Source organism: Cydia pomonella, chromosome 15 (assembly GCF_033807575.1).
Source record: "Cydia pomonella isolate Wapato2018A chromosome 15, ilCydPomo1, whole genome shotgun sequence".
Classification (NCBI taxonomy): Eukaryota; Metazoa; Arthropoda; class Insecta; order Lepidoptera; family Tortricidae; genus Cydia; species Cydia pomonella.
Genome location: NC_084717.1, coordinates 19,632,651 through 19,650,920, shown reverse-complemented (window position 1 = coordinate 19,650,920; position 18,270 = coordinate 19,632,651). Strand labels below are relative to the sequence as shown.

Genomic DNA, 18,270 nt, shown 5'->3' with positions numbered 1-18,270 from the left:
CGATAATTATGTTTTTTTTTTCCAATTTAGTTTTTATAAATTCTTCTAAACAGCGGAGCCATACATTTATTCAGTTTTAAGGGATACTCTACACGATGGCCCAGCGTAGGCCAATCTAAGGGACGCAGCTATGCGGTGAAATGAGATAGCAATATCACTTGCTCCCTCTAACGCAGTGGTTCCTAACCTTGTCAGTTCTGTCACCCCTAGGACTAACTAGGGAACCCGATTTTACCCCTACTCCCAATAAATATCAATATTCTTTCTTACAGGTCTAATTTCTGTTATATTTAATTGAGCTTATTACCTTCGTAAAATACCAGATTTACCACTACGGGGGTAATTACCCCCAAGTTAGGAACCGCTGCTCTAACGCATAAATCGCATAGGGGCCATCGTGTAGAGGAGCCATTAGCTATGCTCGCGAGGTCTACAGCTCACAGAGCTACTAGTTTATATAGCATGTAAATCCAATACGGGTGTATATTTAAACGGTGGTTAGAATAGAACCTAAGAAGTACCTATATTAAGGTAAATTTTGCTTAGAAATACATTGAAAATATTAACCATTCAAAATAATTTGGCCCACAATATAAAGCAACACACAAGTCGCTGGCTCAATATTAAAGGGTTCTATGTTACATTTTCAAGATAGTCGAAATTCAACTCAATGTCACTATGACAATGTTCAAATTTCAGTTCGATAAAAGTGAACCATAGAACCCTGTAATATTGGACCAGCGGTTACGAGATACGAGCTTTTTAAAGTAACTGTCAAGGTTTGTTAGCAGTTACTATAATAAGCTCGTATCTTTTTTTTTTTATACTACGTCGGTGGCAAACAAGCATACGGCCTGCCTGATGGTAAGCAGTATCCGTAGCCTATGTACGCCTGCAACTCCAGAGGAGAGGAGGAGGATGTATCTAGTAATGTCATAATAATGTCTCGAAATGTTTGCAGTACATTGCTGCTCGGTAATGTATTAGAAATTTATTACGTGTCATCATTAAGTGTGACAAAAAAAATCTCAATGAATACCACTATTTATATCGCTCGTACCGTAAAATGGGGTGAGTAGGGATTACGAGGACAATTGGGTTATGAATGGGGTGAGGAGGGATGACAGAGGGTGAGTTGGTTTTTACAGGCTCCTGCTACGTAAATTATGTATTCTAATAACAATTCAATCTATTATAATATTCATAATCCGAAAGTGTCGATCCAACAATTTTCATAATTCACCTTAGTAGGAAATCCCTCATCACCTCTACTACGGGGTGAGCTGGGTTTTCCTACTATTTCGTATTTATCTTTAAAGTTATGAGATGAACTACACACATTCATAAAAAAAAAATTCAAACGACCGGAACATCTTTATTATATATATATAAAAACCCGTTTTATCGAGGTTTGAATGTTAGTTTTGTCTCTACTCACCCCATTTTACGGTATTCCAGCAATAGTATTTCGCCGTTTTCTACAGATTGTCGAAAGACGAAATCGAGCGCTCGAAATAAAAAAATCGGCTGCCAGATTTTATTTTTTTATTTATTTATCGGAAATATGAACTACCTTTACTCTGCATATTTGTAGGAAAACTTTCAATTAATAGTTCATTAAATTGAGTACAAAAAAAAGTGCAGAGCATGCATGAAAGCAGAGGAAACATCGAAACATATTCTCCTAGACTGTAAACAGGTAGAAGTATACAGGAACAAATATCTTGGGACTCCGTACACACTAAAGGAGGCAGTTAGCAACCTCAAGGCACAACACCCCAGCTCTTCGTGGAAGAGCTGGGGTGGCTAGAGTAGTGCTACCTCATTTTCACGCAAAATAGGCACAATGGTTGTCGATTTGCGGAAAATGCCCATAACTAACTAACTAACTAACTATCTTTTAAGATATTCGAAACTCCTGAATTTCGGAACCAAAGTTTCCTTTTGTTGACAGTAGGACATTCACGCAGTAGACGTAGATCTTAGGAAACTTGTAATTGGTAATTGGTATAGTAGTTTATTATTAAATGTTTATTTATTTTAACATAAATGGGTGGAAACACAATTAAAAACTTAAATTAAAACCTTTTTTTTATTAGCCTACATTTTGTCCCACTGCTGGGTAAAGGCCTCCCCTGTCTTCCGCCACTCGTCACGGCTTTGTGCATGCTCCCGTCAGTCGCCAAAAAATGAGTCCAGGTCGTCTCGCCATCTCGTTTTTGACCTGCCTCTGCCTCGGGTGATCTGTGGTGCCCATTCGGTCGCTATTTTGGCCCATCTGTCCGTGTGCATCCTACAGATGTGTCCCGCCCAATCCCAATTAAAAACTTACTTGGTAGGGTGCCCAGAAGGCTGGTTGCATTGCCCCTCTGGATAGCAATGCTTATCCACTGGGCCAAATACAGGCCAGCCCTCTGGGCACCCGAAGCCTCTATAAGGCGCTTTGCTAACTCCTTATAGAGGCGGCGCGCGCTAGGCCCCCATGACCCTAGGGTTTCTACCCCAAATGCCACAAATATGTAACTACTGCCGAGGTTGACATATTTACAACGCTTGAGGCTTTCGGCCGAGGATGCGGCCGCACCAGTCAACTTTGGCGCCTGGAATATGGGACGGTACCAGGGTATCTACGCATGTAGCATTCCAGACAAGGGGCCGTCCCATACTCCAAGGCATGTATAGTAGTACATATTTAATATCATTAACGGGTCTAATTGTTGCGTGTTCAGTTTGTTGAATGATTACTCTATCGTATATCGGCACTACCTGTTCAATGTTGTGTTCTTGGTTTCCTGGTATCCAAAGGACGTCTGGGAGAGATCGCTTCTTAGCGATAAGACCGCCTGTTGCTACCTAGCTGGGTAAATAGGGGTACCTTGCTGACCAAAATAAAGAACAACATACCCGAAATTTATAACTACTTTTTGCATTGCTATGCTGACCCTACCAAATTAATTTACCGCGATATATGATATCTTCAGAAGTCGGCTGCCAGCAAGATGATCCTCTCGGGCCGGGCCGGCAATATTCAGTTAGACCATTAAACCAATTATTCAAAACTTAAAATCTAAATTTAACGTTTGGTATTTAGACAACGGAACCCTGGGAGGCGACCTCGAATCCGTGCTATCCGATCTTTCGACCATTAGATCAACATTTAAAACAATTAGCGCAGTCTTATACTACAGTAAATGTAAACTTTTTATCCATAATGTCTCTTTAAATTATCTTCGACGACCGGTCTGGCCTAGTGGGTAGTGACCCTGCCTATGAAGCCGATGGTCCCGGGTTCAAATCCTGGTAAGGGCATTTATTCGTGTGATGAGCATGGATATTGTCCCTGAGTCATGGGTGTTTTCTATGTATTTATATTATATATATATATATATATATATATATATATATATATATATATATATATATCGTTGTCTAAGTACCATCAACACAAGCCTTACTGAGCTTACTGTTGGACTTAGTCAATTTGTGTAATACTGTCTTATAAAAAATAAGTCACGTAAAGCAAAAATTTGATTTTCATACACCAAACATTAAAATAATAGAAATAAAAACCGGCCAAGAGCATGTCGGGCCACGCTCAGTGTAGGGTTCCGTAGTTACTCTTCCGTCACAATAAGCTAAACTGGAGCTTAAAGTATAGTAAATTGTTAACCAAGGGATGAAACGGTACCTTTCACGCGAGTTAAACAAATAGGCAAATTTGCATAATCAGTACCTAAAGTAAGTCTTTTTACTATGGGAGAAACTTTTTGCGATAACTCAAAAACAGCTAAACTGATCATGTCCGCTATAGTTTTCATTTAATGTCTTTCTTAAGTTCTACTTCCACGATTTTTTTCATATTTTTTGGACCTATGGTTCAAAAGTTAGAGGGGGGGACACATTTTTTTTTCTCTTTCGGAGCGATTATCTCCGAATATATTCACTTTATCAAAAAATGTTTGTTGAAGACCCCCATTAGTTTTGAAAGACCTTTCCAACGATACCCCACACTGTAGGGTTGAAGCAAAAAAAAAAAATCACCCCCACTTTACGTGTAGGGGAGGTACCCTCAAAAAAATTAAATTTTTATATTTTATTGTACGACTTTGTTGGCTTTATTGATTTATATATCCATGCCGAATTTCAGCTTTCTAGCACTAACGACTACGGAGCAATGCCTCGGACAGACAGATAGACAGACAGACAGACAGACGGACATGGCGAAACTATAAGGGTTCCTAGTTGACTACGGAACCCTAAAAAGCTCTCTTTGCCTCCTTGGGTCTTTTATTCGAATTTTATTTCCGACGCTACTTCCATTTTTCAAAATTACGAAAATCGTCTTCTCGAAATTAGTCCACATTTCGCTTTATGAATTATTATTTTTTATGTTGCCAGCATCTACGGCACCATGCCGCAGGGGGATAGTTTTTAATTATTTATTTTTAGATAAGCAATTGTAATTTGATATTAAATTGATTTTTAGTTAAATATTGATTTGTTTTTTAAATATCCATCTTGTATAAAATATGGAATTAAAAATTATCTATTTAAACGGTTTAGTTTATGTTTCAGATTAGTTTTTATTTATATTACGAGCTTTTATTTAACTTGCCATGTACGAGTATGCATGTGTGTTCGGGTCGGTTTCCCTTTTTATGGCATAATTTTACTTTAGAGAATTACTTTTGGCATAATCTATATTAACATAACTAACCTTGCGCATAATCTATTATGGCATAGTCCTGTTTAGCATAATTTGTGTTTGCATATTATTGTTTGTCCGAATGTGAAAAATTGGACTACGTTTTATATGTTATATTATTGTATTTCTTGATGGATTTATACATCAAGAGAGGTATGGGCAATGCGAATGTCATCTCGCTTTGTGTGGTAGGGCACAGCCAGTGGATGTCATTCCAGATCTAGAGCAGAGCCCAACTGGGGAAGTACCTCCACCTTACAGAAAACAGCAGCCAAATAACACTAGACCCTACTCATAGTGTTGTGTTCCTGCCGGTAAGTAAGGTTGCTAGAGCTCAACGAGGGGGGGCGGGTTTAGGGTCGGCAACGCGCATGTAACTCCTCTGGAGTTGCAGGCGTACATAGGCTACGGAGACTGCTTACCATCAGGCGGGCCGTATGCTTGTTTGCCACCGACGTAGTATAAAAATAAAAAAACATATTTATTTTAATCTAAAGAGGTATTAGGTAACTTTATGGCGAATGGTATCATTTATTTATTGATTTAAACTTTATTGCACGATATAAAATTGTACAAATGGCGGACTTAATGCCTTAAGGCATTCTCTACCAGTCAACCATTGGATCAAACAGAAAGTTGCAGTTAGTGCAGGATTGTACACAACGAGAGGGAATATGAAACACAAATCAAGTTATTATAAACAATATTCTATTTATACACTTACACATATAATAATAATAATAGCAATATATACCTACATATATACACAACATACATACATATACACAAATGAATATATATTATGTATTATGTACCCAAGTAATAGTATACAAGTAACATGCGGATCATTTATTAACTTTGAGCGAGTTAGAGAGGTGCTTACGTAACTGTTTTTTAAAAGAAAATTTGCTCTGTGCTTGCCTTAAGGGTAGAGGGAGATCATTCCAAAAGTGAATTGCTTGAAGGGCGAAGCAGCTGGAAATAAAGCCCGTGCGGTGATTGGGAATAGTTAGTTTCAGACTTCGAGACGTACGCAACTCGCAACCAGGACGTGGTGCTACAAAATTAAATTTAGACTTAAGATACTCGGGAGCACCTGGATCAAATAATATAGAACAAAGGGCGTAGAGAATTCTTAGTGACCTGCGTTCACGGATGGGAAGCCAGTTCAGTGTGCGGCGGAAGGCCGATACATGATCGTATTTACGCAGCCCAAATATAATTCTAATAGAACTATTCAGTTATTATTACGTACGTATTAATTATATTTATTGGTACAATCATATTTCACTACCACTTGACTACATATTACATTTCTAAAAAGACTGCCTTTGATAAGGGTTGATTGCTTCATCAGATGTCAAGTACATGTTAAGTTCAAAAGCGATTGCAAATATTTTCTCTTTCATAACATAATAATTCTAAGAAAGCATTGAAACTTGTGAGGAATAAACAAATAGATCACGAGCCAGGAACAGATTTCTATGACCAATCGCCTCCCGGGCGAAAACTCGTATAGTGGTTAACGGCTATGTAGGATGAACCCTCGTGGATGTCAGATGCCGCTCCGTTGGTGGGTTAAGGCAGCCACCCAAACACGTAAAATCGTCTTACTTTGTCAGATGATAGTTCAGATGCTATTGTTAATTTAAAAAATCGTCAGCTGGTTATATCACGATGGTGAGAACGTCAGCTGTTCCCATGAACATGTAAAAATAAACGCTTTTTATGATAGCGATAACAAATCATAAAACATTCAATGTAGCATTTTATTAGGTGAAACGCCTGAAAAACCATAAACGGATAACGCAATTTACACATTACGCGTACTTTGCGGACATAAAGTGGTAAGGCGCGTTTTTTTTCTTGTTCATTTTACAGCTGACGGTCTTTCCACCGCGATACAACCGGCTGACGGTTTCTTTTATTTAAAATAGCATCTAAATTACCATCTGGCAAAGTATCAGCCGGGAGGCGATGACTGACGAAATATGGTCCTGGCCCGCGGTCTAAAACTTTAGGGTGTATTTATATTTCGAGTTTTCCTTTCAAGTGTGTACAAAATATTGCTTTAATTTACAATGAGACATTTCCACGTGTAACCCTAACAGATAATCGTTGGATTTATTCTTGGAAACTCGAGACAAATAAAAGCCACGAGTTGATTAAGTAAGAGTTGTTTGAGTACCGAGAAATGTTATTGTTTGTTTACAAGTTCTTACAATTTCTCCAACTCTCGAATGATTAAGAGGAAAGTGGAGGACCCGCGCAAAATCGCCTTTTCATACAAACGTAGTCCTCATTTTCCTCTCTGGATATTGACATATGTATTGGACATTATAGAAAATATTTTGACACAATTTGTTGTATATCAACCAGCGGCGGTATCATGGTCACCTTTTTATCACTTGTCATGTCATGCGTCACTTTCGCACTTATATACTTGTTAGAACGTGACAGGCATGGTGATAGATGATAAAACATCGACCATCTTAGCCCTACAGAGCTATAACCCTACGTTCTTCGAATTTGTATTTATTATAAAAGTTAAGAGCGTTTAAAAATTTGTATGAAAACTGTTTTTCGCTCCTAATTTTTACAATAATAAAAAAAAGGTAAACGTAGGGGCATAGCTATTGTTCCAACTATGTAAAAATATTTTCTATGATGTCAATATCTATAGAGGAAAATGGGGACTACGTTTGTAAGGCGAAGCGGCCGTCCGTCCCCTTCTCTCTTAAGGTGCTGTAGATACAGAGAGCAAAATTTTTGAAAAATTGTACAGCTTTTTAGATAAAAATACGGTTGTCAAAAATGTATGAGTGTTCTTGAGGATTTTGCTCTAGGGATTTCAGTGATTCGAATCTAGGGGTTTCAGTGATTTTTAGATTTGCTCTGCATACAAAAAAAAATCACAAACATGGGTCTAAAGCGTACTTTAAAAATTTGTAACAATTTACGCACAAAAGCTAAACATATTTTTATATAGATTTTTCAAAAGTAACCAGAATCCGATGACATTCAATTTGTCATTTGTTATGGATGAAACAAAGAGGGTGACCATAAATGTCGTACTTTAAAAAAAATTGAACAGTAAAAATTAAATTAACGTACGAAACAGTTGCTTAATAACTTACTGAATACGCAGGCTTGATCCTGCTCACGTCTCCTGAATCAAATGTATTTGTTAGTTTAATCCTAACCTACGGCGCTCAAACTTGGTCAATAACGGAAGCCCAGAAGGCCCGACTTAAGATTTGCCAGCGAGCAGTGGAGCGCAGCATAGCAGCTAGGAGTTCGCAGAACCCATCGGGTTAGGAACACAGAACTGGGCTCCAGAACTGGTATCGGGTATCGTAGATGTGCGTGTTAAGGCCGCTAAGCTTAAGTGGGCTTGGGCGGGACACCTCTGCCGTATGCATCAGGATCGGTGGCTAAATTGGCTACTGAATGGACACCGCAGATTGGCCGGGGCAGAGGCAGACCAAAAAACAGATGGCGGGATGACCTCGACGCTTTTTGCAGCGACTGGCGGGAGCATGCACTAAACCGTGACGAAGAGCGGAAAAAAGGAAAGGCCTTTGCCCAGCAGTGGAACACAAAATATGCCATTAAAAATTTTAGTCTATGAGTTGTCCTACTACCTGAATCCAATTTTAAATAAAATAGAAATAACTGTTCCAAAAGGTACAAATCACCACAATAGTTAGAATTGCTATCTTTTTATAATTTAGGGGACTTTGTCACCCCTAATTAATTAGAAAATTAAATTAATGTTTGTAAACATCCTTATCAAGTCACTTACCACATCAGTCCAATCACATTCAATCCTAACTTTCGAGTTGAGTTACGTAAAGACACTTGGCGCGCGAGAGAACCTCCCCCGTCGGGAGCTGTCGCGGGACTAGCTCGTATCGGCTTCCCGCCCCTTTATATAGCTTCCACCTGTTGCTGCATTTTGTTTTACAGCAAAATTTCTTTACGGTCAAGCTATTTTAGATTAGAATTCAATTCAGATACGCACACAGGAAAAAAATTTTGGAACAGAGTTCAAGACTTCAAAAGAAACAGGTTCTCAATTCGGTTGTTTTTATTTATTTATTATTTATTTATTTAACCTTTATTGCACAATACAAAAACGTACAAATGGCGGACTTAATGCCTTACGGCATTCTCTACCAGTCAACCACTGGGCCAAACAAAGTATCAATAAAAGGTAATGTGTGCTGTGTGCGTTGCAGCAAAACAAAAGTTAATTAATATGATTAACTAATATTTGCGTAACTATTTTTAAGTGAAAACTTCTTTAGGCACGTTGGGCATTTTTTGAGATGGGAAAAAACCTTTGAACTCACGACACTGTTACTGTTACCTACACCTCTGTACTCTACGTAAGTATGTACATATATTGTGTATGTATCTCAGTATGTAGGTACATACATATACATGTTGGCATCCTGTCGGTCGGTCGGTCGCAACCGGGTCCTGTCGATTCAACAAGTAACCTTCAAAAATATTTTTGATACACACTTTTATTGCCGACTGCACTTTTTCTTTTATGTATGTCTATCAATTACTTCCGGACACCTTTCAAATTAGCCTAAACTCAATATGTTTACGTTTTCCCATCGAAGAGTTCCTTTGGCTACCTTCCGACTGCATCATCAGATCAGCTTCATGTTAGCATACTATTGCATCGTCATCGGAAATACGGAAGTATACCATATTTCAGCTCAAACAGACACCAGTACCCCTAGTGTAAATAATTTCGATTTCGAAACGTGACGTACGCGTTTGCGTTAAGTCTCATTTTGTATGGGTTTTTGAACAGCGCGCCAAGCGGGACGTTTAGGAAAGTCAAAAATCTCATACAAAATGACACTTAACGCAAACGCGTACGTCACGTTTCGCTGTCGAAAATATTTACACTAGGGGTACAGGAAGTGGTTCAAATTTAAGTTACAAGATTTGAAGCACATATATGTATATTTGAAGATTTATACAAAAAAGATACGCGGTGAAGCTAAATAAAAGTGTGTAAAAAATACACACGCAATTGTTCAACATTTGTCGGCAGTCCCGTGAAACTGTTTTTTTTTTTAATATTTCGATACCACGCAATAAAATTATGCTTAACATCGAATAAAAATACACACGTAATTGTTCAACATTTGTCGGCAGTCCCGTGAAACAATTTTTTTTTAATATTTCGATACCACGCAGTAAAATTACGCTAAACATCGAATAAAAGCTACGCCATTCATAAAGATCTCGAGATGAAAGCAGTAAGGTAGGTAACTAAACGCTATATCCGAAAGACTTCAAAAGAGCCAAGAGACTCAAAGCCGCTTAACAAGTGTTACAAAACATATTTTGATGTACTGCTTTCGCGTGGCTATTTTTGGTATTTAGTAATATTAAAATGTGATTCGCTGGAAAAGCGCTCGATTAGCGGTAAGACCTAGGTAAAACTTTCAATCCGGAGGTCGCGGGTTCAAACCCCAGCTTTTACCGGCTGTTTTTCGGTGGAGGAAAACATCGTGTGTAAACCGGACTAATCCGTATAAAGCCTAGATTACCATCTGGATTGGAAGATCAGATGGCAGACACTGCCTTAAAAACTAGTGTCTACGCCAATTTTTGGGATTTAAGAGTTACCAAGTGGATCCTAGGCTCCCATGAGCTTTCATTTTGACACTTGGAGAGACTTTACACCTCCTTTTATTAGGTATCAGTATTCTGACATTGGAGACCTTTAACATCTCCAGATTTAATGTATTATTAACCATACAGACTATGCATCTCTGTTGTATGTATATTATATTATAATGTAATGTTTACCCAGGTATTGGCTGTTGTATTTTATAAATGTTGTTATGTATTTTTCATGTCACTATAAATGTTGTATTGACTTGTTAAAGAGCCCTTGAAGCCTACTTGCAGAAAATTTTTTTTACATATTAGTATGACTACTTGTTAAAAAAACATTCGTCTTCTTCTTCCTCGCGTTGTCCCGGCATTTTGACAACGAATCCCAATATTTGGCGTATTTGTAAAAAAAAAAAAAATTTCATAGGTAATTAACTTAATTTGTTCTTAGAGTATTTGCCTCACCACTGCAGTCCGTAGTAATTTCGCACTGCAATACTGCTGCAGTCATGTTGCGGACTGCATTACTGCAGGAAATGTCAAATTAACCACATTAATTTTTACTACATCAGTTATCATTACTGGTGTAATTATTGAGAAAATTCTCTTTAATTTTCGTTTTGAGAAATTGGCGATTAGAAATGGGAATTACCCTGAGGATTCTTCTTAAGTTATCCTATACATTTTATAGTAGGTACTTAGTGGCTATTATGTTTCAAGGTAAGCAGCGAATAAACAAAGCTTTATTAGGTAAATATAATAAAACCAGTAAAGAAGTTAAGCACAAAAGGATGTTTTCCTTAATCCCTGAATACCGGTAAAATTGCGGTTGATAATAAAGGTATTAAATCTTAAGCAAATCACTTCAAAGTTGCTTTGTCATCGCAAGGTTTAGTGTTGTAATTTAAATAAATATAAATATTATAGGACATTATTACACAAATTGTCAAGTCCCACAGTAAGCTCAATAAGGCTTGTGTTGAGGGTACTTAGACAACGATATATATAATTAATAAATATAATAATGAAATATTATTATTTGTAGAACATTTGTTTTGAATTGTATCCATTTTATTACCTAAATAATATTATGTAAATATGAATGACGATACTAATATATAGATTTAGTTTAGCATAATTTAAAGTGTAATTTTATATTTTATAGGTATTGACTGAGTCCCACAGTAAGCTCAATAAAGCTTGTGTTGAGAGATCGCTTTTTAGCGATAGGCCCCCTGTTGTTTACCTCTTCTTTATGTGTTGTATTATTTGTACTGTTTCTGTATTGAGGTGTGCAATAAAGAGTATTTGTATTGTATTGTATTGTTGTGGGTACTCAGAAAACGATGTATATAATATACGAATACTTAAATACATAGGAAATATCCGAATCAGGAACAAATATCAATCTCACAAACAAATGCACTTACTGGGGTTATAGGTCACAATTCGTATTCTGTATGTCCATGCCTGAAAACCTACACGCTGTGCATAATTATACTTATTGTTATGCAATCATACAGGGTGAGTAAATTCAATAATTTGGGACTGAATTCATGTAGATTTAAATTATATTGCGAATGAATAAATTTATATGAATAATGGAAACTGAACAATGTCGGTGTTTCCAGAAATATTGTTCGGAGTAAAATGTATTGTTAAATATTTAGAATCTCATTTTGATTCATGTAATTTTATTGACGGTTTCTTATATTATTTTAATTTGCTTTCAGCTTTACTGTGTACAATCAGCATCAAAAGTAGCGGATGAAAATACCCCTCAAAAGTATATACATTCTTCCATTTTAAACATTCCATTTTACCTTTAATAAAGTCAACTAACTTCCATTCTGTTAAAGTTAAAAAAATGGCTCTATAAAATAAAATAAAATACTTAAAATTCAGACCAGGTGATCCTTATTTTTGTTAGTAAACTAGAAAAACTTACACTCAATGTCAGTACTTACATAAATGGAGGATGGAGGTAAGGAAAACAATCTCATACGGAAAAACTGTTACCAAAGTTAGGCTGCTGTAAATAATAGTTCGAAATAACGTGTGATGTAATTAATGAATGAGCCCTTACCGGCAATATGGTAATTGAATTGGACTATAATTAAAAATACTAATTAATGTGTAAACATATCCTAAGGAACATGTACTCGCTCACAGGAGCTTGATCAGATAAAAATAAATTATTGATTATCTCTAAAACGGAGTTAATTAGAATACTTTGAGAAAGAAACTTTATTTAAGCTCAGGAATGCACCCTTCAAATTTTACGAGTTTAATAAAGACACAGTGTATTTAATAGACTATACAATTAAAAAAGCATTTATTTTTTAACCATTGCGTATTATGGCATAATAATTCGTGATTATTTGGCTCATAATTAATACTTCGTCATTGTCACGGTATAGAAACACTGAAATTGCACCGCTGAGCTTAAAATTGGAAAGGCCAAAAAGTTAAACTGATTTCAAAGTTCTTTGACAAATCTAGTTTTTCTAGTTCAATTGGAAAAGTTTGAGCTACAGTGAGTGCCGTTTTCCATTTAGTGCTTTGCGACTTTGCGTCTGTTACAACCAAAGATAAATTACGAGTAAAAGATGTGTAAAGTTTAAAAGATTTATTTTACCAATTCCATATTTAGAGACTGTCTACATCTTTAATAACTAATCTATTTCATTGATTCCATATTTGTAATTGAACTTTGTTATTTTATTGATTATAAAAAATTGACATATAAAAGTGTCCCTGTGGCCTATTTGCTTAATAAATGTTTGTTTGTTGACCTGTGGTCCAAAAATCCATTGTTTTTCTTTCCTATTTTCGACGGTCCACCCCATTTTTTGTTGTACCTATTAGGTATGATAAAATACGACAAGTTTTGTAATTTTATTTATTGTATTATATTATTATACTTGAAAAATAAACTATCTTTAAGGAAAATGTCTCATTTGTTAGCAGAAAAAGGCGCTGTAAGGCGCCATAAGTTTTGTGGTAACTGAATTGCCAAACGCCACATATCGAGAATTCGAGCAACCAAATTTCCGTGAGAACGATTTTTTCACAATTTTGATTTAAAAAGCGTGAGTGCGTTGAAACGAGTCTTTGTTAGCAGTAAGAAGATAATAGTTTATGGGGACTTTAATGTTAATATATTAGATCCCACACATGCACACACTGTAAGACTTCTAAACCTTTATCAGTCTTTTGACTTGTTTCCGCTATTCAACGAGCCCACAAGGATTACAGCTAGCACGGCGACATGTTTGGACAATGTATTCTATAATTGTGAAGTTATAAAAAAAGAGATCTTTAGCTGCTTCAACTCTGATCACTGTGGTCAAAAAGCCTATTTCCAAGTCAATGTTATAAGACAACAGCAATCATTTACATATAGACCCATCACTGCCAGTCGAATGGAAAGGTTTAGAGAAGGTGTTATATCCAAGGTACCAGCACTGATTACAGGTGAGCAAGATCCTGATACACTATACAAGGAACTGTCGAATGTGATACATGACGTCCACAAGAATATTTTTAAAACAAAGACTCTAAAGCAAGGATCACTGAAAACAAGGTTTAGTGAATGGGCCACAGTGGGCATCCATAAGAGTAGGAATAGATTGTATGACCTGTATGAAATGAGGAGCATTAACCATGACGAGAATTTTGCAGAATATGTAAAAAAATATTCAAAAGTGTTTAAGAAAGTCTGCGCCGCGGCTAAGTCTGCCTTTATAGGTCAGAAAGTCAGGTCAGCTGACAATAAAGTAAAAGCTACTTGGACTGTAATAAACACTGAAACTGGAAAAACGAAACCCCGTGATGGCCACTACAGACTGAAAGTTCAAGACCGAATATTGTCTGCAGACCTGGATGTTGCTGGCGCCTTTCAACACTTTTTCACCAACATAGCCACAGATGCTACACGGAACTTGAACTCCTCTGTAGCAAAGGCTGGTGTTTACTTAGATACAAACAATGTCAAGAAATGCAGCATGGAATTATACTTCCAATATACTGACCCCCATGAAATCATTAAAACGTTCAAGTCCTTGAAATTAAAGAATACTGAGGACTTTTGGGGGATCTCTGTGAAAGTCATGCAATCTGTAATCGACGTAGTGGCACCGTATTTGGCCGATATATTTAATGCTTGTGTTAGAGAATGTGTATTTCCCGATCTGATGAAGTACAGTAAGGTCATTCCTCTATTTAAAGCGGGCAGCAAAGATGACCTTGGAAATTTTAGACCTATTTCAATACTTCCTGTTCTCAGTAAAGTGTTTGAAAAAATTGTATTAAACCAATTGCTTCGACATTTCAACTCGAATGAACTACTTCAAGATCAGCAATTTGGTTTTACAAGAGGTCGTTCGACGACTGATGCCGCCTCTGTACTAATCAAGCACATATACGACGCCTGGGAACACTCGCTAGATGCTATAGGTGTCTTCTGCGATCTGTCCAAAGCATTTGATTGCGTGGAGCATGACACACTTCTACACAAGCTGAAGCACTACGGTCTGTCAACGGAAGCTCTAAGCCTTGTTAAGTCTTACTTAAACCAAAGAACCCAGAAAGTGGTTGTAAATGGAACGGAGTCTACTGGAATGACTGTAAAGCTCGGAGTTCCACAGGGTTCAATTTTGGGTCCTTTTCTCTTCCTTGTATATATAAATGATCTGCCGAACCTTGTAAAACATAAATGTGAGATAGTCTTATTTGCTGATGACACCTCACTAATTTTCAAAGTTGACAGGAAACTGAGCGATTATAGCCAAGTCAATGAAACTTTGGAAAAGGTACTAGAATGGTTCACAGCAAATAACTTACTTCTTAATGCGAAAAAGACGAAATGTGTCAAATTTTCGCTGCCGAATGTAAGAAAATCTGAAACTATCATCACATTAAATGGCGAAACGCTGGACCTTGTCGAGAATACGGTTTTTCTGGGCCTTACTTTAGATAGTAAACTGCAATGGGCCCCTCACATATCTGCCCTGGCGAAAAGGTTGAGCTCTGCCGCGTATGCAGTAAGAAGAATCAGGCAGTTTACTGACGTGGAGACAGCTCGCCTAGTTTACTTCAGTTACTTTCACAGTATTATGTCTTATGGCATACTGGCGTGGGGCAAAGCAGCTGACATAGAAACCATCTTCGTTCTTCAGAAGAGGGCAATCAGATCTATTTATAACATGGCTTCTCGTGACTCACTGAGAGAACGATTCAAGGAAATAGATATTCTCACAGTAGCTTCACAATACATACTAGATGTGATAATGTATACGCATAAGAATATAAAGTCCTTTAAGAAACTGTCCGATATCCATAGTTATAATACGCGAAATAAACATAAGTTAGTAGTCTCCAAGCTTCGTCTACAGAAAGTTAAAAAATCGTTCATGGGAAACTGTGTAACATTTTATAACAAAGTACCCTTAGAGGCATGGAACCTGCCCTATACTTCATTCAAGCAATACGTCAAAAATGCACTTCTCAAAAAGGGATACTATAAAATAGATGACTACTTGGGAGACACGGAATCATGGCCAAGTATACAGTCTCAAAAGCTGTAATAGTTTTGCGTGAAGTGTCCCGGAGAGGCATATGGCGCTGTTGTTTCTAGCTGTTCAACCTTATGTATTAATGTTTGTTATGTTTTAGTTATTTTGATGATGACATTGACATATTAAATACATAGTAGTTATGTATTCTGTAGAACTAGTTTTAAGATTGTTAGCTTAACAGTCTCTTGACGTGAAATATGTATTTCATACAATTTTTTATTTTTTTTATTCTTTGACATTTGGAGAACCTTTACACCTCCAAATCTTATTATTGTGTATTATTATTTTTCTCAGACCGTGGGGACCTTATACATCTCCAAACTTAATGTATTAACCGTGGAGACTATACGTCTCTGTCATATTGTATAATATACTTGACTTGGTACATACTAGTTATGTACAGAATGTAACATTAGTTTATGAGACTGCTAGTTTAACAGTCCAGACGCGGTTTATTTATTTAGTATAAATTTTATTTTGACACTTGGAGAGACTTTACACCTCCAAATTTTATTAGTATTAGTACTCTGACATTGGGGACCTTTTACATCTCCAGATTTAATGTGTTTTTAACCATAGAGACTATACATCTCTATTGTATTGTATTAATTATTTATTTTAAGATTATTATAATGTAATGTTTACCCAGGTATTGGCTGTTGTATTTATAAATGTTGTTATGTATTTTTCATGTCACTATATGATGTTACTATAAATGTTGTATTGACTTGTAAAAGAGCCCTTGAGGCCTACTTGCAGAATAAATTTTTGAATTTTGAATTTGAATTTTGAAAGTGACCTGTTTAAAAATGTGCTAAATATTTGTACACGTACACACTAACTTAAGGCGGATTCCATCAGTGTGGCACTTGGCACTTGGCACTTTGCGGCACAAGCATTTTTGTCCTGATGCTTGTGCCGCACAGTGCCGCACACTGGTGGAATCCCGCTATGAGACAAATTCGTGCTTTAAATTTTACAGCACATTATTTAGTCGGCGCTGTACAGCTGTGTATATTAGGTAGTTGCTCTGGCATATTAGACAGGTTACAGTCAAGTTATTGAATATAGACACGAACAAAGTGCCAAAAAATATGTGTAGGCACACGATCTTATTCCCTATATATTAAAGGCGGAATTCCACCACTGCGGCACTGTGCGGCACAAGCATATACGATACAAAAATGCATGTGCCGCACAGTGCCGCATACTGTTTGAATTTCGCCTTTAGGCGACCGGTCTGGCTTGGCTTATGAAGCCGATGGTTCCGGGTTCGAATCCCGGTAAGGGCATTTTTTTTGTGATGAACACAGATATTTGTTCCTGAGTCATGGGTGTTTTCTATGTTTATCGGTATATATTTATCTATACACGTACGTATATCGTTGCCTAGTACCCATAGTACAAGCTATGCTTAGTTTAGAGCTGGTCGATTTGTGTAAGATTGTCCTCAGATATTTATTTATTCTTATTACGATGTTGTTAATCTCTACGGAGGAGCGGTGTATTTTGACAAAGGTATTTTTATACTTAGAAAGAGGCACCAATTTGATTTTTGTTAAATAACTTGTGCTAGTGAATAGGGACCAGTCTGGTATCCCCTTCGAGGGTTTTGGAAGGGGTATTTTGTAAGGCTTTGTTTACCAAAGCTGTTGCTAACTAAAACACTTTCATGTGGCTTTTTAAGCACTTTATAATACGGGTACGCTGATACCTGTTCCTAAGCGCTAACCTGTTGAAGGGGTATTGATTATAAATTATAACGCCATTTTCACCTTTCTCTTCGTGAAAATAGAATCAAATATTGCTTATTTATGTTTAAAGTAAAGGACAGGGTGTTTATCGCGTTGAAGGCACAAGTGTCATAATTTTTTCAATTAGGAAGGGCCCTTTCATTTTAGCGGTATCTCTGAAAGGGAAACCCCTTCCTAACGCTAAGTCGAGTGAACGGGCGGTAATAAGCAATACAAAGGAAAAGCCAATCGTTAGCGACTAAGCCACTTAAAGGGTTTTTTTCTGGGATGAGGTGGACAGGCCCTGCTAGTGAATATTTTTTTACACTACAATCAATTAATATTTATTTACGTGCCTACATTAATAAATATCAATATGTGTTCTGAGATCTCATTGTATTAAAGATCATTTTGACAACTTGCACTTTCATAAATGTTGGTGATATATTCCTTTTTATTGTTCTTAAGTTCATTAAGTATACCAGCCAAAATAACATAACTGGACCGATTCTGGTAAAAAAAAATTGTTACGGTTATGAACTTGTGTGTTATGTGACATTGACACGTGTCGCAGTGCATCTCGCGCGAACCATTAAGCGTGAGC

General features: G+C 36.8%; 1 protein-coding gene across 1 annotated transcript in view; it reads right to left on the bottom strand.

The window, feature by feature from the left end:
* The window catches only part of LOC133525427 (parapinopsin-like), a 108,264-nt gene extending 99,465 nt beyond the window's left edge, over nucleotides 1–8,799 (bottom strand). Inside the window, exon 1 of the mRNA XM_061861674.1 lies at nucleotides 8,511–8,799. The gene's annotated coding sequence lies outside the window, so the exon portion shown is untranslated. The remainder of the gene's footprint in view (nucleotides 1–8,510) is intronic.
* Between the last annotated feature and the right edge of the window lie 9,471 nt (nucleotides 8,800–18,270).